Source organism: Parasteatoda tepidariorum, chromosome 7, assembly GCF_982258835.1.
Source record: "Parasteatoda tepidariorum strain Cologne lab strain chromosome 7, Ptep-v5.0, whole genome shotgun sequence".
In the NCBI taxonomy this organism is placed as follows: domain Eukaryota; kingdom Metazoa; phylum Arthropoda; class Arachnida; order Araneae; family Theridiidae; genus Parasteatoda; species Parasteatoda tepidariorum.
In genome coordinates this window covers 4,605,773-4,626,438 of record NC_141761.1, presented here as the reverse complement: position 1 = coordinate 4,626,438, position 20,666 = coordinate 4,605,773, and the positions used below count along the sequence as shown (strand labels likewise).

General features: G+C 28.7%; 2 long non-coding RNA genes across 5 annotated transcripts in view; both read right to left on the bottom strand.

Annotated features, from left to right (window-relative positions):
* Positions 1 to 6,055, bottom strand: part of LOC107450342 (uncharacterized) — a 59,047-nt gene extending 52,992 nt beyond the window's left edge. Inside the window, exons 1-3 of one of the 4 annotated variants that reach the window (XR_015435125.1) lie at positions 5,519 to 6,055; positions 2,584 to 2,766; positions 687 to 847 (exon numbers count right to left, since the gene is read on the bottom strand). This is a non-coding gene — a long non-coding RNA (uncharacterized LOC107450342). The remainder of the gene's footprint in view (positions 1 to 686; positions 848 to 2,583; positions 2,767 to 5,518) is intronic. The other 3 variants (XR_015435123.1, XR_015435122.1, XR_015435124.1) reach the window with 3 other exon arrangements.
* Positions 6,056 to 8,246: 2,191 nt separating this feature from the next.
* Positions 8,247 to 11,663, bottom strand: LOC147806753 (uncharacterized). The gene is made up of 3 exons (XR_015435127.1): positions 11,653 to 11,663; positions 10,966 to 11,088; positions 8,247 to 8,383 (listed from the first exon to the last, which is right to left on the bottom strand). It is a non-coding gene; the product is annotated as an uncharacterized LOC147806753 (long non-coding RNA).
* Between the last annotated feature and the right edge of the window lie 9,003 nt (positions 11,664 to 20,666).

Sequence of the window (20,666 nt, the reverse complement as noted above, 5' to 3'; positions counted from 1 at the left end):
TTGCTAGGTAAACAGCTGAGCATACTTAAATAATGTTATAGTATATGAAATAGTTTAGTAAAACTGATATATTATTGTTAAATATCCCATATAGCTTTGAGTGGTCACCATTTTTCCCTGTTATTTTATGTGATTTTTAAGTTTCCTGTATTTTCCAGGTTTACCCTTTTCTCTCTGTGGAGTGGCAACCCTGTTTAAATATGAATAAATATACTTTTAATACAGATAAATTATGTTTTTGTGTAAGGAATGCTATATTGCGAGAGTAATGCATTATTAAAAATAATGATAAACTGTTTTAATAAAAGAATAACTTGTCTTCAATTTGTTTCTTGTTCAAAAATTAACCTTTTATTTCTCCCAATATTTTTTAAAAACAGTGACATAATTTGAATAAAATGGTTTTGGACAAAGAGGTTTTAGACAGGATGATTTAAACTGCGGATTAATCCATTTTATCCTAAAACTTGCCAACTCTGCAACTGTCACTATAATAGACTTTTACAGTACTCGAGATTGTGATTCTTCAAAAAATTTGTATATTTTTAAGTGACAATCTATAGATATTTAAGAACTAGCTGAATTTAGCAAGTTCAGGAGCTGATACGTGCGTCTAGACTATATATGTTGAATTGGAGTGGCTTTTACCATATTTTTGTATAACAATGTATTTTTTCTCATCATACCTTATCATCAGAATTGTCTTCATACAGATGAAACTGAGATAAGAGTGCCTTTCCAAATGTTAATATCCATTCTTCCTTACCCACTTCATCAAGAGTTTGAATGGCAAAATCTATAACTTGATCTTCCCACACTTTCTGATCCCACTCAAGAGCATCAGATGCTAATTGAAAAAAAAGATAATGAAGTTTAAGGTGTACTCGATTATAGACTTTGAATGGTACAAGAATTTAAAATGACTATATAACACCAAATATCTGTAATACCCCCGCGGCAGAATCACAGCGACTTTGTCGCAGAACGGTACAGAGTTTTTGCAGAAAGACTTTTCTTTTGAAAAGTAAAAGTGATTCTTTTGAAAGTGATTTGGCTGAATAGTCGTATTCCAATAATTCAACTGAAAATCGGGGAATGTTGAATATTCTGCGATGGAATACCAAAAATTTTTTAAATATAAAAAAACCCATTAATACATGTTATTTTTGATACATACATAAGTTTAATCGTTATTGAAATACAATGAAAACTAAGTTATATTATTGGTATGGAGCAAAGGGAAGAAAACTATAGTAGTTATCCATGAGAAATATTTAAGATAAATAAAAAACGGACGAACTATAAAAAAAAAAAACAGACTAACAACTTTAAAAAATCGAACTAAAATTAAAAAACTAAAAACTAAAAACGAAATTAAAAAAACTAAAATTTTAAAGTTGAAAAAATTCGTTAAGAAATTATTTTAAATCTACACGTCTCAATTTCCCAATTACCGTATTATCAAGAAAAAGTGAAAAAAAGTATAAATTCTAATAGAAGCCTGCTTAAATGCCACACCATAATAAAAATGTCTAGAAAACAAAAGTTTTTTAAAAAATGTAAAAAGCTGGATAGAAACTAGAACAAAAACTGTTCTCAATTCTTAAACAAAAAATTGAACTCTAAAAATCTCAATAAAATTTTTTTCAAAGAAACAGCCGCGTGAAAAAATTACATCTCAATTTAACTTTTTCACATGGCTGTTTTTGTTAGAAAAAATTACATTTAAAGATCGACGCTTATTTGAAACACTTAAAAAATGCTGCATCATAATGAAACGTTGATAAAAAGAAAATTCAATAAAAAAGCAAAAGAGAAACAAAACAAAACAAAAATTTCTTATTTCTTGAAACAAAATTTTAATGTTGAAAATCACAGTTTTCTGTTACTAGTTAATTGAACAGTAAAAAATATAAAATAAAAGAATAAAATCTATCAGAAACACTATTAAAATGCTGTCTTAATATAAAAATGAAAAAACAGCAAAAATGAAATAAAAAAACCTTTTTTAATTGTTAAAATAAAAAGTGTAGAAAAAAATGACAAAATTGGCTTTCTTAAATATAATTTAAAAAAAAACGCAACACGTAACTTGTGGTTTAGTATAAAGTAATCTAGTTTCAAATCTTGAAATTTCGCTCTTCCATTTATCTTTTAGAACATAACTTTGAAATTCATGTGTAAGTTTTAGAACTTGACAAATATGTGTAAAAAATATATCTAATAAGGTATAGTAAGAAATATGATTTTAGAATATTCTTTATTAAATCTATTCAAATTTAATAAAAAGAAATTTCTCGAAAAATACTTTTCCAAAAAATACATTGTCGAATAATTGGTCAAACATTTGCCCAACGGAATGTTTGGCAAAATGGCTAAATATTGAATAGTGAATGATCGTTACATCCCTATATTCAAGGTCACAAAACCAAATGATACTCAAACTCAGCCTAAAGTATAAATAAGAAAAAGATGAAACAAACAACAAATACATTTATAGCTGGGGACATGCATTAAATAAAACAAAACATTTCTAAAATTTTGTTCTAGAAATAATGTGTCATAAAAAGGGATAATTTTTACCTTCTAATAACTGAATCAGAAGAGGAATTTTTGAGTCCTACAAAGGCATTAATTTTTTATTAATTGCAGGAACTACTACTTTCATGAACTTGAGTATCTGCATTCCTCTTTCTCGATCTTCAGATGGGTATCCAATCAAAACAAGAAGTCTAGCCAGAAGAATCCGAGAAGATGTTATACCACCTAAAATGACACATTGACTATTTCTTATCTTAAAGGCAATACAACAAAAAATTTACTATTTAAATGCAAACTATACTATTTTGTACTTTTAAATGCTATATATATATATATATACACAGTGCACTCTCACTATTACGATATCCAACACAAATACAACTCCCTTCATTACGATAATATTTTGTGGTCCCGATGAACTTGTATATAAATTAATGTCATGCTCCTCGCAATATTACGATATTCTATGAAGCAATAAACCTCTGTAAAACTATTTTTTTTCCAAATTTCAACCTTATTTTCTCCATTTATTATTGGTTTTCAATTCTTGTAAAAAATCTTATTTTATCATCTTTTGCTGTTTTTTTTTCATCTTTTCTGACAAGAGAAGATTCATTGCTGACCACCCCAAAAAATTCCATTCTTAGAATTGCCTCCCTTATCTCTTAAGAAGTCACAGATGAAGTCACAGAAGAAGATGAAGTCACAGAAGAAGTCACAGAAGTTCATTTCCTTCGTGTCAAAACCTGATCATGAGTCATAAATGACCCCAAGCATCACATTAACACCTGAAAGAGAATTTTTTTTTCTGTAGAAGGTGGGTGGAGCCCCATTCGCAAACGAAAATCATTTTTGTGCTTTGAACAAAATGCATACTTTGTTGGTTGACTTAACAGTCAGAAAAATGAATAAACAAACAAAAATATTGGATTATTTTCAATAAAAACAGTTTTCAACTATGTTTCCGATCTTATTTTATCTCAATTGTTTTTAATATTTAACCATAATTAACCTATCTGCAAATTAATATATAAATTTGTAATTAATACACATATATAACATTAAAATTAAAAAAAAAAAATCTTATTGTGTCCTCAAAGTATGTAGGGCCTCGATATAACACCAATATATCCCTCTACAACAATTTTTTTATTTGGTTTCAAAAGTATTGTTGTAGCGAGGTTTTACTGAGTATATATAGCATAAAATATAAATACAAAAAGAAAAACATGAAGAAAATTAAGAAAAACAATAAGTTTTATTTACTGTGCATAAGCTGCAAGTAAATAGAACTCATAAAGTAAGTTCAAAATGTAGAGCAAACATGGATAAAATTACAGAACAATGAAAAAGGGGGGGGGAAGAAAAATAATAATAAAAAGGTTTGTTTTTTATTTTTATAATTATTTTTCTTTCCTCCCCTTTTTTTATTGTTCTGTAATTTTTTCCATGTTTTCTCTAGATTTTGAACTTATACATTATACTCTTGATATCTCAAAATTGAATGGACGCTAAAAAAGTTTTGAGATAATGAGTTTTTGAGATAGCAAGTTCAGAACTAAATATGCTGTAAAAAGTAGAAAAATCTATTCTAAAATATTACTCTAAAAAGTAGAGTGATGAAACAAAAGAATAACTACTAATAATTGTGTAAATAACAATAGTTGACTATAAATCTAAATACAATAATAACAATTTTATTTTTAAAAGTAAGACAAAAATAATTATGCATTAAATAGTAAGAAATTGATTTACAACAAACTTACATTGTGATTTTTCTGAAAAAATTCATTTTCTCTTTTGAGATAAACTCGACATAACAAGGTTTTTGAGATATCGAAATTATATTGTATATACTATTCAATGTAAGCAATTAGCAATCAATTTATTGTTGAAATGATTGATATACAAGAAACAATTTAATTTTTGTTTAAGATAAATATGGAGGATTAAACCGAAAAGGATAAATAATAGACACAGAAGGAATGAAGCAAAGAATTAATAAATAAATAAAAACCATTGAAAGAATAGACTTTAAAATTTTCATAAACAATGTGTACTATTTTTGTAATAGTATATTTAATTACTCAAAATATATAAAGCAAGCAAGCATTAATATTTTATTTTGTATTAACTTTCTATAATTTCTATGAAGAGGTTATACTGCAGCGCTTACCCGCAAAATTTCTTAACCAATGAAAAATTAGAACAAATTATTAGAGTTACAAGAACAATATTTGAACAAACTACATGCATATTCCATATTCATCCTTTGATTCATTTGTTTTTCAAATGATTTTTTTTTTATGTACATTGCAGTTAGGATGATGAAAAATATAAAATCATAAACTAAAAAATTAAATGAAAATAAAACAATGCAAATATGATGAATTTTTAATAACATTCTTACCACAATGTTTTTGAAAAGTAGAAATTTTAAAAATAATGTATAGCTACTAGTAAAACTGTATAAGATAATGACAATCTCTAACAATCAGAATAAATTATAACCCAGTAAATATAAAAGGTATTTCTTTTTTTTTTTTTTTAATTTTATTTTTTATGTTTGTTGTTGAACAGCTGACCCAATTTAGGGTTTACGACTACCAATGTTCAACTCTGTAGCCTTGTAATTTTGAACCCAACTTATGGGTTCATAACTATTGATAGAAAAAGAAATTAGACTTAATCATTGATAGGATTAATCACTATTTTCATAAATGAATTCCTTACAAAATTAATAAACCTGATTTCCATTTCCTTTAAATCACAATTTTCTCTTATAATTGAAAGAAAAGCAAAAAAGCAAATTATCATTACTATATAATTTTATTTTATTTTCAGAAAACATATATAACTTTATATAAGACTCACAAGGAATGGATTCAGGACTTGAAAAATAAAATTTACAGAATATTATTATTTGTTTTCAGGCAGAATTTTTTTTTAACTAAATAGCAAAAAAATATATATATACTCAGAGTGTTAAAGTTTATAGTGAAATCAGTTCCCAATTCTTCTCTTTTCTTTGAAGCTAAAGCAGTAAGACTTTTACAAATTGGACTAACGGCAGATGTCACATTTTCTTGTATTAAACAATCTAATATTGTGGGCCAGAGAATCCAAATGAAGATAAAAAAAATTGTTTTCAACTAATGTTATAATAATGTTATATGTTTGTATGCATTCCAAATAATGTTATATGTTTTTATATGTATATTTTAAGTTTGGTTGGAATTTTATCTATATAAACCTTCTGGGGCCAATTTTTTCTATGCTGGAGTTTGTGTCCTGCGGAATGTGTCCTACAGGAGTTATTTATGTGTCCCACAGGATGCAGCTTAATTTATTTTTCTCATCAGTTTTGTAATTTTAAGCATAATTGATCTGTTATAGTGCATGAGCAGAACCCGTGCATTCATAATAATAAAAAGCACAGTGTTTATGTAAAAAAAAAAAATTTGTGTGAGAGAAATTAAAGTCCATGCGTCATATCCCCAGAAGAACTTGTACTAGGATTCTTACATTTTTACAGTAGGTGCAAGGAAAGATTTTATCTAATCTGAAAAATCATTCAAAAATTTAATTGGCTGATTTGGAATAGGCATGTGAAAAATAAATTTTTTTCATAGGATTTGCATTAGGCATTGTTACAAACTAAATTGCAGAGAATTCTTCCCCCCCCCCCAAATTATTAAATGATGATTGTAGCTTACAGAACTGTTTCATACATGGGGAGTTTCACTTGAAGTTTATTACACATCCTTTAATAAGTATTTATGTTTGATTCTTTACGTCCAGTAAGCACAAAAAAAATAAATGTAATTAACATATTGGGGAGAAAGTTTCTAAATTAATATTTTTAAAGCTTTTTGAAACCAAGCGTTTATTATTTTCGTAGTTATGCTTTTGACACGCGTTTCTATGAAATAAATAATTAAAAATAAATGGTAGTTAAAATAAAAAATTAAGTTACATATTTATTGAATTGGGAGATTGCTTGATTGTAGTAAGTGTTGAGTAACATGTGTAGTTAAAGATCAATAGCATCACATTTGGAGTCAAATGATACTGAGTTACTTTTATTTTGTTTTAATGAGTTGTACTTCTGAAAACATAATTCACTTAATCTAATAATGCAAAGTTATCAGAAAGGGCAACAAATAATAATAAGAGCTTAACTTTTTTTAAATGTGTGGATATATGCCATTCAGCTTTTTGAAATTATTGAAATTTTATGAAATTTTGAATTAAAACCTATTTATTAATTATTGACTCTATTTTTACCCTAGGCGTTCAGATAGTCCTAAATAAAGTATATAATGCAACTATTAAACATCCAAGTCATTATAAACTAGCAGAAATTCCCATTCTTTGCATGGGGTGAAAAAAAAGTAAATAATCAATAAATCAGTACTAAATAGCACTTAAACCATGTAAAAAACTAAATGACATATACCAACACAATAAACAAAATTAAAAAAATTTCAATATTTATTTATTATTATTTGTTGCCCTTTCCTATGGCTTTATGCTATTGGATTCAGAATAAAAATTTTTTTTGTAGTTCATCTTATCAAAATTAGGGTTAACTGTAAGCAGCATCATTTGGCACGAAGCAGTTGCTTGATGCCAACTCGTGAGTCTAAATTGACCACATCCAAATATATGTTTTTAGAACTTAGCACTTTCGAAGGAAAGTAAAAAAATCTTTCCACGGTATCCATTAAAAAACTGCACAGTATTGATGCAGTTTTAATAGGTAACTAATATAATGCATTGCACCTACATTAGTATATTTGCTACCTATTTAAACTACACCAAGTATCATAATACAAGTAGTGCCTTTTACCAAATTTAATTAAGTATAATTGACATTGAATATAAAATGGTAATTTTTTATGCTTCTCCTAAACGAATTAAGACAATTTCTCCATTAATTTTGCTTTCTAGTAGATAGCTTTATGGGGATATATTTACTGATTATATCAACCTTCATCTATGAAAGGGTACCCCAACATAAAATCGAGTTAACATGTCTTATAAACTAGTGAATTGGATTTGTATTTCTGTAGTGGTTGATACACTACAAGCTTGTTTTTTCAAAATTATTTTAGAATTAAAAACTAATTAAGCATAATTGGCATCAATCACAGTATGACAATTTTTTCACAAGTAAATCAGTACAATTTCCCCATTAATTTTTTCCCCTTTCAGTACATAAGTTATTTTTTTATTTCAATTACTATAAATTTTCAATTATATAGGATTGAGGGCTAAAAAAGACCCTTGCAGTTACTGTCTAAATTTCAAAAGGTAGATTCAGGAGTTATAAGAGACATTCACACAGAAAAACTGCTCATTTAATTATTATAAATTAAATGCATTTCTAATTAAATTAAATGTATATAAAATTTAAATATTTAAACTATAAAGAAAATACAGTTCCTTTGATTACTTTTATGACAGTACAAACTATTGTGGGCCTTAGCTTGCTGAATTATGCTGTTCCAAATAAAGTGTTTCTTTTTATTAAAATGAAAAAGTGTGCAATTTCAGAAACAATCATATTCTTATATTAAACATGTAGCATAAAATTTTCATTGATTAAAATATTAAATTCTAATAATCTAAAATATTAGAATGACTCACATTTTCCATGTTTTCTACTGTTGTAGTCAACAAATGCATGACGTTTTCATACATTCCCCAGAGAGCTTCATTACTCACATAACTAGGATCACCAGGCCTTCTACCCTACAGAAATAAACACACAAGAAATTTAGAATAAACTAGATGGGCAAATAGGGTGTAGTCTAAGTTAACAAGGGCAAGAGAACTCCTATAAGAGAAAAACTTAATTTTCATACTGAAATAATTTTAAATTCTACATTAATTGCATGAGACTGTTGCAGGCCTCGTAGCTGATTCTCTCAACAAAAAATAAGCACCTTTAAAGTACTTTTTAAGCACTCAAAAAATATTTTTAAACACCATATACACTAACAAAATGCAAAATAATTTTCCAAGATGATCATGATAAAATAACAAGTTTCTGACAAAAAAAAACTCTTTTCTTGATTATATTAGTCACCATAAAGAGATCGAGAGATTTTTCGATTCGATTTCAGAGGGTGGCAAATTAAGGCTGAAATTGAGAATATCTTGCAAAATGCAGCAGAGTAGCACATGAGAGTGTAAAAATCTCATCGCACCCAGCACAGTAGACGCACATGCGGACTCGCAAGTATTTCATCAAATATGTAACTCGATTGGTGCTATCATAGGTTACGGACCGACGGTACGCCGAAACAGATTGCGGTTTAATTCAATCTTAAAAGGTTGAATAGAACAATGAGAAAAACACAGTTTTGCATAATATGGGGCGAAAATCGACATGGTAAAGAAAAAAAAATATTTTTAACATTGGGAAAATTAAGCACTTTTTAAAAACACCCAATGAAAAAATCACCTTTAAGGGTTTTTAAAAAGCGAAAATAAAAAATAAGCACCTTTAATCACTTTTTAAAAATACTACACACCATGTACTTGGGAAAATAGGGTATTGTCCTAATGCTAACAATGGCAGGAGAACTCCTGAGAGAAAAAAACTTAATTTTCATACTGAAATAATTTTAAATCTTACTTTAATTATATGAGACTGTTATAAGACAATTAATTAATTAACAATCTCAGAAATAGATAATAGTGATTTATTTCATGGTAACTGAGCTGGCAAAAGCATTTGGTAAAAAGTACAGAGCCCACTGCCTATTAAAATAACGTCTATACTGAAAATAATTGACTTTAAAAGCTTGCTGCTTTTATAAACCGGAATGTTTACATTTAAAAAATAAATTTCAAAGTTAAATTTAACAAATACAGTAAAAATTCAATTGATTAGTACATTTGTAATGCATTTTTACTGAATCTATACTTGACATTTTAATTAAACATGAGCTACTATTTTTTATAATTTACAAAAGGATTTTAAAATGTTAGGATATTTAATTTGTGAGATTTAATATCAAAAAATCAAAAGTTGAAAAGTTCATAAAAGTTTTTAAAACTTTCAATATTTTCTTTTTCTATTTTAGTTCAATCTACATTTAGTTCTTTTTGTTTGTTGGTGGCAGGATGGACTTTTTTATTTATATGCTTTTGCAATATAAAATTGAAGAGATTTTAATTATTTTAAGTGTATACTCAACAACAATTTGACTCTTAAAAATTTGATAAGAGGATGATTTTAGCATGTTTTGATATTATTATGTATCCGCTCTTACATACATAATTTCAAAAAGAAGAAGAATATATATTGTATTTATTAGTGACTGTCACTGTACTGCAATACTTAGATAAACTTAAAAAATATTTTTAGACATTGTAAATTAATCTGAGTTAAAAACTTTTTATTCATTTTAAAATGGATACTGGAAATGATTTTCAAATGAGGGGTCCACATAAATTTTCGTGCCTAGATCCCTAGATAAAAAAATAGCATGCATTGATTCCAGTACCAAAAAAATTTGCAACTGCAATCAATGCATGCAAGTGTTTGTGTTGTTCATAGTCATAGTTATAACAAAAAAATTTAGATGCAAATAAAGGAATCATTAAGATTATATATATGTATGGCCTATCATAAAATCAAAAATTATTCAGGCATTCTCTTTCTTGTTTTACACACTGTATTTTATATCAATCAAATTTTTATACATATTGAAAGACAAAGCAAAATATCTTGCCTCAATAAACTCAAGAAACAGTGGGTTTAAACGAAATATTTGAAATATATCAAGTACAAAATTAACTTGATGAATCATTAATTGTGAAAATAATGAAAAATAACGCAATCAGAGATGGAAAAATTTTTAAATCTAAGAAATATATTCAAAAATTTGAATATTATTGTGAATAAATTTCAATAGCAGTTATTTGAAGTTAATTCACAAGAGATTTTTTTTAAATAACTGATATTTTTTAAATAATAATTTTTTTTCAACTAATTTTTCATACCAGTACAATTTAAGGAAAAGCAAATTTAGTTATTAGGGAATTAGACAAAGTTTCTAAAACCAATGTGAGAAAAAACACAAACGAAATTGTCAATATGGCACTTTCAGTGTCAGCAAAAACTTACCATAGATTTTTACAAATTTTGTACAGAACTGAAGATAAAGATTATAAAAGTTGCTTTCTTGAGCAACTTTTAATTCACCAAATAACCATCTCAATTGTACAAAAGAAAAGAGATAAAAATCAAGCCTTCTGTGTTCATATGCAAGTTATAAATTATTAAGTTAAGCTTTCCGTGCTTAAATGTTCAGTTAACAAAAGTTTATAAGTTTTTTAATAACATCATCAATACTCAAATGTGTATAAATGGTATAAGAAAGAAAATTATAAATGAAATTAACTTACAGGTGGATCGTCTGGGAGGGCACACTGATGAATAATAAACCAAACCATATCAATACCACCTTCTTTCTTTAAATGATCATGATGAGCTAAAGTCACTTTAACCTGAGCAATCATTTTCTTCACCTAAATGGTAAAGTAAATTTCACAATATTAATAATAAATACATAACAAAAAACATTATAATAACAATAATTCATAATAATAATAATCAATTATAAGAGTAGCAATTAATAGCGCCATAATTTGAGACTTAGAGATAAATTTATAAAGTTAAATTTATCAGATAAATTTATTAATCGCAGGTAATTCTGAGCAGGAGCACATATAGGCATTCATTAAGAAATAAGAAACAACACAACTAACGGTTTATGGGTCTCTGAGTATGCAACCTATTGACATCTTTCAGGTAAAAACTAAGCAAAATTATTTTAGCATTATTAATCGAAAAACTTAGTAATAAGAACCAGGTAAGTGTCATTTTCAGAGAAGTTATAATCAGAGTATGAAAAAGTGGCATCTAAACTAGTTTATTAACAATTTCTTAAAAGAGGAAAAAATAATTCTTTGCTTTATTTTGTTTACCACTGACTAAATAAAAATAAAAATCATGCAAGCATACTGAAAACTATTGTGGATTGTTTACGTGAAGATTAAAATGCAAGCACAACTCTGTTAGATTAAACATACCCATATTGATGCTATCACTTTACGTTATACTCTCTGATTCATCAATTCACTAGGAGCACTCATCCTAATTCGGAATTATATTTATTTGGAAAGTTAATGTCCTATATTTATTTCAGAAAGACTAAATAATAATTAGAATCTTGAATCAGAAAGAGATCAAATTTTTTGTTTTGCTAAGTTTCGTACTGCTGCATATATCTGTGCGATTTAAAACAAGCTTGAAGCTCTCAACGCTTTGTAGAGACGTAGTAGCTATAGTAGGTTAGTAGGTACTTTATTTACATCGTACTAGATTTGCACGATGTGCTATTGGCAACTGTCTAGGACAGTGGCCATCATCCCCCCCCAAGCTCTTGGGAGCATTCTGCCCCCCCCCCCAAAAAAAAATTTGCTAACTTCCCCCTTCCATGTTAGCTTGTTCGAAATAGCGCTACTTTGCTTGCTCATAATATGACAATGCTTCTTTTATTTATGCACTTAAAAAAAAAATTCTCTCTTCTGATTCCCCCCCCCCAAACTATTCGTTTTATTTAGTGTAAAAATTCCCCTCCCCCCAAAGCTTTAGGTGGGTCACCTTCCCCCCTGATGGGGGCCCCTAGTCAGGGAAACATCCTCGAGGATGATACGAAGACATGCCATCGCAATTTTAATCCTCTGCAGAGGGGATGGCTAACCTGACGACCTGCGCATGAAATAAAGAACTTAGGAGTAGAACAGTTTTACGAGGACCGATACCGCTCACCTTCGGTCCCTACTTATGTTGCTATTTCGGTTACGTTTATTTGGCTGGCCAAAGGATTTACAGAAAAAGGTAACTATAAGCTCCTTATGATATTAAATTGTTGAAAGCGCTTTTCAAATTGATCTTGAAGTAATTGGAGGTTGATGACAAATGTTTATTAGTCAATTTCATTGTCTATCATTTTTTTCATGTTTGAAAAATGCACAAGAGACTTCATTTTCAAATGTGATATCCACAAAACCTGCTTAGCTCTGAACGATATCACAATCATTCTTGATATATGTTTGTCCTTCCCTGCAGCTAAATTATTTAGTTTTTCCATTATGTCTGTTACGAAAGACAAATCTACTAGCCGAAGAGGATCTCTAAGTTCCAAAAATATTTGATTTTTGGCAGCAAGATAATTTTTTATTTCTTCAATTAAATTTATAAATCTATCAATATATCTGTGGGGATGCAGGTGCTTTTCCTGCGAATTCTATTATGGTTGTGTTTATCATCAATATTAAAAAAGCAAAAAAATTTGCATAGCATTTTATGAGAAAACTGAAATATTTTATCGTTAGGCACAAACAGGGGGCACACCAAAACCGACCGACGGGTGCCATGGTGACCGTGGGAGAGTAGTGCAGGTGTCTCCAGGGCCCGACTTAGCCTAATTGGGACCCCCTTTGCTTTACTACTTCAGTAATGAAGAACCGAACTTTATGGAGGTATTTAAATTTTTCTCCTCACTATAGGTAACAAACTACTATACTACTTTTTTTTTACAAAAAAAGTAGCACTCTACACTTCAAACTACGAATAAATGTAGTGACTACAGTAGTTTCACAACTTGTAGTGCTCTAATTCGACCACTGAGTTCAAAGGATTTAAACTATGATTGCAACCTATTAAGAAAGTTCATATATTAATTGCACTTTGCATTCAGGAGCAGTGTTAGTACCTGTTTCGCTACTAAAAATTTAACGAGTGCAAGTAATTATAATTATAATTGTGTCTTAAAGTCACGAATATGATTTTGGTTTATGTCTGGTATTGAAAAGCCAATCTATGTTTGGGCTTACGTCTATCAATGTTCTATTCCTAGTTTTTTAAATTTCGAACCCAGCTTAGAAGACAAAGAAAGTTCTAGATCGAGAATTGAGATAAACTAGAAAAATTTTTTGATAGAATTTTATATGGAGAGGAAAACCATGAGAATCTCTAACGGAGCCTTAATGGCAAAGGAATTCTAACCTTTGATCATTTGATTTAATTATAATTGTAAATGATAATTATATTCGTTTTATTTGTAATTATTTATTCTGATCGTATCTTATAATAACCAGAAATCCAGTTGGCCTATACTCGTGCAAATCCAGAAGCCCCTTTAAAGACGAAAAAAATGTCCTTTTTTGGGTTATTTATTAAGACTAAAAAAATCAGAACTTTTTTTTACTCCGTCTACTATATGGAATTAGCAATTAATATTCCAAAATATTAAGTGAAGAGACCGGGATAGCCTGTTTGGTAGGGCACTGGGCCCATGTCCAAGAGGTCGTGGGCTCGATCCCTGCCGGCCGAAGACTCCCCGTGTAGTAAATGGTGACTGGTTCATGGTGACTGATTTAGTAAATGGTGACTGGTGCACACTAAATCTGCCGAGTCACAAACTCCTCCATGTCCCCATAACAAATCATATCTCTGGGGGTACTGATCCAGGGGTTTCCTTGTCTTCGGGATTGGGTTCAAAATTACAAGACTACGGAGTTGAACATTAGTAGTCGTAAACCCAAAAATTGGGTCGGCTGTTCAACGACGGTTATAATATAAAATAAAATATTAAGTTAATACTTTTCAAAGAAGGACAAAATTACAGTATTCATGAAAAGAAACTATTATAAGTTTTGTTATTTGCACTTTTATTATATAAACAAAGTAATCGTTTCTTTCTTTGAGGTGTGAGGTATTAAAAAGAGCAGAACGGTAAAGGAAAGAGCATGATAAAAAGTAAAAAAAAGAATAATAATAATAACAATTTGCCTCCAAAGACGTGTGATATAAATTAAACGAGGAATTGAGTATGGTAAATTCAAAAATATTGTGATTCATTTTAAGAACTTTTAATACGAACTCGTAAACGTAAACTTTTTTTTTCCACTCGATATTTTTTTTTTAAACTATCAGACTTTGTTTATCATCGAAAGCAAACCACAAACCCCTTTGAGAACCTCGTTTTCATTTTAAAGATTGAAAATTAGCTGAATATAAAATGCTTTATTTTAATTAAGTAATTTGAAAACAATTCTTACACTTATCAATGAAGCTCGTTAAATTTAAGATAATTTGAGAAGAAAATACTTCTTAATAATTATTTTTTATTTTCTATTATTTATGGCAAAATTTAAATTACAAAATAAATTATTTTAAATGGCAAAATTAGAATAAAATCTACGGAGTAGTTCATAAGAAATCAAATTTTAATCATACGGTTTTTTTAAATTGGATAACTCAGAAACCGTTTAACCGATTTCGTTCAAATTTTGTCTCATTTAAAGTTACATGCTTTAAAAAGATGTAAAAATTTACACATCATAAAATTTTAAAAAAATTGACAATTATTAAACAAAATAATGAAAAAGAATTTTTTTTTTTTTTTTTTTTTTTTTTGGAAAATATCAAATTTTATAATTGTGTGAAAAAATGCTTTGGCTTGCTTGATAAGTCCGCGAAATACGTAAAAAGAAAAATTAATATTAAGGGACCCAAACGTAAGTCTAAATTATTGGAACCCTATTTTTCACAATTATGGCTACTTTGGTGGTCAAAAATCTATATCCGTTAACAAAAAAAAGAAGTTTCATTAATTAGAAGAAAGTGCGTTTTTTTTGTTGTTGTCTGATTTCGTGACTTAATAGTTAACACTAATTCATTAACATATTAAGTTCCGATTCAAAGCCCTATTAATTTAAACTAAGAATTAATACTTAAAGTATGTATAAATCAACTCTTAATTTATAATTTAAAGAGTAAAAATTTCCACAGTGTGTGTATAATATTGTTTTTAGAGAGATGGCCCCAGAGAAAAGTAATAATCCGTTGACCACAAAATCGTCGATTCGTTTCTGATTTAGTGTAGCTTATTTATCAGATTAGCAATCAATTTAATCTGACACAACTCGTAGGCAATCATTAAAAATAAGCAATTTTGAAGTACGTTTATTTTTTTTTATAAATAACTTAGTGAAATCAGTGTTTTTCAAGTATTCATTCTAAATTTGAATTTTTGGATAATTCAAAATTTTTTTACCTTCTCCTCTGAATTCGAAGCACTTTCGAGTGTATGTGAGCATTAAATAAATGAAATTATACTTTAAAAGTGAGGAATATCATTACTATTCTCATTAATTTTATTATTTTTTTAAGCAAGCACTTTAAAAAAAACTGTGATTTAAATATCATTATTTTTAAGAAAGTTACATGTTGCATGTCAAAGAAAGTTACATGTTTTTTTATTAGAGTTATAAAATCGTTTTAAAATTGTGTCATAGAAATAAAAATTAAAAGAAAAATTTTGCTTGAGAATGAAAACGATATTTTAAAAGCCACAGTTTTTGAAAGACACAGTTGACAGACACAGTAAAATTTGATGAGTAAGTTAAGCATCTGCTAGCAAAAGAGGCATATCGTATTGAAAGAAATGAAGACCCCGTTTTGAAATGGAACAAAACTAGATGCTTAAATAAAAATAGTCGCACAGATGAGAATGTGGTTTGTAAAATGTATTTCAGTTGCTCCGCAAATAACGATTTAAATTTGATTTAAAATAATTTCGATCACCGTGATATATAAATTCTTTTTTGCATTAAGCTTCTATCACCTCGTCGTTGTTTTTCTTTCTTTTTTTTAAGTGTGATTCACTCCACAATTTCAATTTATAGTGTGATAAATATTTAAAACTATCACATTTTTAGTCAACCTAAATAAAGTGGTTATTAAAATCCATTTGATTTATTATTATTTGTTAACAGGAACTGGTTTACAGGAGGGTATACGAGGTGCGTTCTCAAAACCCCTACTCGAGCTTGTAAGAAAAGTTTTGTTCGAGAATTAAAAATGAGATTTGAGTTTTTTAAAAAGAATATTTTTCTCTTTAAGTTTAATCGGTGTATGATTATGCTATTAAGCGTTAAAGTTAACTTTCAAGCTATTTACATTATATTGTCAACTTTATTTTAAAATAATAAATATATTTAACGTGAGTTGCAAAAAATTGTGTTAGATACGAGATAGATTGTTATGATTCATAAAATTATTACCTCCAATAAATTGAATACTAAGTGCTTTTGAAGAAAATAATGAATTTTACGAATGATATTTCAGAATGCAATCGATACTCTGATCGACGTCATTCTCACCAACATCTTTAACTGTGTCAAATAAATTTAATAATTTTTTTTTCCGTCATAGTTAAGCTAAATTCGAATTTCTGTGTGATGCACTTTTAAATAAAGCTTCAGGTTGTAGTTACAATTTGTAGTTCTTTAAAAATTAACTGTTGGCTATAATTTTATTTTATTTTGTAACCGTCGTTGAACAGCCGAACCAAATTTGGGTTTATGACTACTAATGTTTAACTCCGTAGCCTTGTTATTTTGAACCAACCCAATCCAGAAGACAAGGGAACTCCTGGATCAAGTATCAGGAGAAATTTGCCTTCGTGGAGGACTTTTTGATGAAGCTAACCAGCATTTGCGTTATATGGAGAGGAAAGCCACGAAAACCTACCACGGTTAGCCTGTGGGCAAAGAGACTCTAATCCATGATCCATCTACAACTGAGGATATTTTACATCAGCGGTGCACAGGAAACTATTTTATTTTTTTATTTTATAACCGTCGTTGAAAGCCGACCCTACTAATGTTCATATCCGTAGCCTTGTAATTTTAAACACAATCCCAAAGACAAGGGAACTGCTAGATCGAGTATTGGCTTAAATTTTGCCTTCTTGAAGGGCTTTTTGATGGAATTAACACGCGTTTGCTTTAGATGGCGAGGAAGACCACGAGAACCTCTCACGGTTAGCCCTCTAACCCATGATCTGTCTACCACTGAGGATATTCTCGCGTCAGTACTGTGGTCGGTGCAAGCCATCTCGAAGTTCGAACCCGGTTCACCTCATTGGAAGGCGAACGCTCGATCCCCTGAGCCATCGGGGCTGAACAAGGAACTATTTTATTTAATACAACCGTCGTTGAACAGACGACCCAATTTAGGGTTTACGACTACTAATGTTCAACTCCGTGGAATTGTAATTTTAAACCCATTCAGAAGACAAGAGAACTCCTGGATCGAGTATTGGGAGAAATTTTGTCTTCGTGGAGAACTTTTTGATGAAGCTCACCCGAATTTGCGTCACACGGAGAGGAAGACCCATAGAGTTGAAATACTGGGTAGAGAGAGTAGAATAACCCCCGACCCGTGGACAAGATAAAGTCACGTGACTGTACCCCAAACTTGCCGTTCACTGAGACCGCTTCGATTCCCGTCCATTCGTTTAGCATTGCGATCGTCTGATGCAATTAACTGTCTGTCTTTTTAATTCAGAAATAAGAATGGTACGAAAGTCCTGAGCATTTTGCTGCACGGAGAAGTTTTCCAGGGACTGTCCGATAACTTTTTACAAGAAAGGGCGACATTTTTTTTCACTTTTTCTATTTTAAAAGTGATTTTAAAATTTTTCCGATACTCAGTCATGCTCTGATAATCATGTTTTATTTGCTTTAATAATCAATTACGCTCGTTTTTGCTCACTTTTTTTTGCATTTAACATAAGTTTTTATTGTTTCTTAAACTTTAAACTTATAATGTTTAATTATATTTCAATATATACTCTATTTTTAGCTGAAATAGCTGCAAAGCTTTGTTGGCTTCCTTGGCGAGATACTTTAGCGCCAAGGAACAGTTGAGTAAACTTTCGGTTTTGTTTTAGTTCTCTTTAAATGTCGATATCATTTCTGTATATTCTGAAGATTTTGTATATCTTTACCTCTTGATTACTAAAACCCAATATTTATCTTGTTCTTAAATGTTTCCTTTAAATATATATATATTTAAATAAAAAATATGGTACATAAGAAGTTGTGTTTTTTTAAATTACATAGGAATGCTTAAAAACCAAATTATTTGTATATTCTTATATGTTTGATGAATAATTAAATTCTATGAAATATTTTTAGTATTTAAATATAAAATAGTGTATAGTAGTTTTAGTGTTAATTTTTAATAAAATTATATAATTCTGTTACTATACATAAAATGAATACAAATTATGTACTATTTAGAAAATAAATTAAGGTATATTTAATATAAACATTAAGTACTTGTTTATCTTCTTTGTATTTAAAAATAGTTGATATATTGGAAATACTTTATTTTACTAGTATATTAAAGCGTAGAATTAGTTTGATTTAGTGCAACAAATTTAGAAAACATAACATAGAAGTGGCTAAGTTGTATAGGAGTAAATTAGTGCAGTAAATTAGCGCATGTGATGCATTGGTATGGAATAAACTGCTCAGACGGCCAAGGCTAACAGCTGGCTGTGGTGCGAAGATTTAAAATCGTGAACCTTTCTTGTAAAATTTCAACTGTTTTTACCTTTGTATAGATTGTATATATTTAATTTGCAGCTGGCTAAAAGATATAGTTTTAAATGCACTTACTATTTTTAAGAAAATTAAATTTTTTATGGATGGGCATTGTAATTTTCTTAATGTCCATAAAATGATTATGGTTCTTTTATTTGTAAAATAAAATATTTTTAACTGTTACTTTTTAAGTCACTGGTTTTCTGTATAAAAATTATTAAATATACATTGACCTATAATAGTTCGCTAAATTTACCTCATAAAAAGTTGCATAAATTGCAATTTCTATCACAAATAAAAGTAAGATATTTTAATTATAAGTTCGTCATTAGTTTCAATCTACATTTAGTACAAAGTAAAAATTCTAATTGCTTTCTCCTTTATTTAAGTATTTTTTGTTTAAATTTCGAAAGCTTTTCTACTAGTCTCTTTGTGTGTACAATTCAAACTTCCTAGTAATTTATGGAATTAGATTGTACACGAAATGCAAAGTAAAATTTCTAATTAAACTCTTTTATTATTTTATTTGATTAGTTTAATGCTTTTAATTTTATATTTTTCTCTATTCGGAGCTCAAAACTTTTATATTAGAATAAATATTTTATTTCATATTTAGACAAATTGTTGAGTATTAAGTTAAAATGCAACAGCAGTTTATTTTTGAAAATATCTATTTTAAGTGTCAGGAAAAAAAGAAGTCAAAATTCTAAATTAATAATGTAAATAATATTTATTGTATAAATAATTTAATGTATTCAATATATAACTAAAATTCTAAACGTAATTAAATTTAATCAAAAATATGTTTTCTAAATAATCTATTCTACTAAAAACGGGTTTTATTTTCCCCCGAAGCTATTTTTCCCGAAATTTGATATTACCTCTCGAGCAGTCTCTTAGTGAGCATAAATAAAAATGATAAAAGTGTTGCAACATTAACGTTATTTCTAAGCATCGAACTTTTTTCAGACAATCTGTTTAATTTTACAATTTGTTTTATCTAACACTGATAAAACTTTTAAAACGTAAAGATTAAATTTATTTTTTAAACGAACTTATGTTTCATTAAAAAAGAAAGGCAACATTTTCAAATTCCCATTTTAAGCCCTGATAGATTTAAAAAAATCCTGATTTTTGTATCGAAGTTATTATTATTATTTTTAAAAATAACAATAGTTAAATGTAATAATAGTTATTACAATATATATTGGTAATTTTTTTTTTAAAAAAATAGGTCTTTGCAATAAAAACATTTAAAAAATAAAATTTCTCTCTTTCAAATGCTCCGATTATTTGCGCATCGGTAATATCGAAATAAAGCTGTTTAAAAACTTAGTGCGCCAACATTTGTGATACTGCGCCAAGTATTGCACTCTTTCCGTCACGTGATTGTAAATCTTTGCTTGCTATCTGTGGCGTGTCTTTTCGGAAGGAATAAAGCGAACTTGGTTCCTCTACCTACTATTTCAACTCTATGGGAAGACCTCGTGAACCTCCCACGATTAGCCCGACGGCAAGGGGACTCTAACCCATGATTCGTCGACCACTGAGGATATTTCATGTCAGCACTGTGATCGGTGCAAGCCGGATGCGGAATTCGTATCAACTGGGATTAACGTTTTGCGGCATTTTCAGAAAAT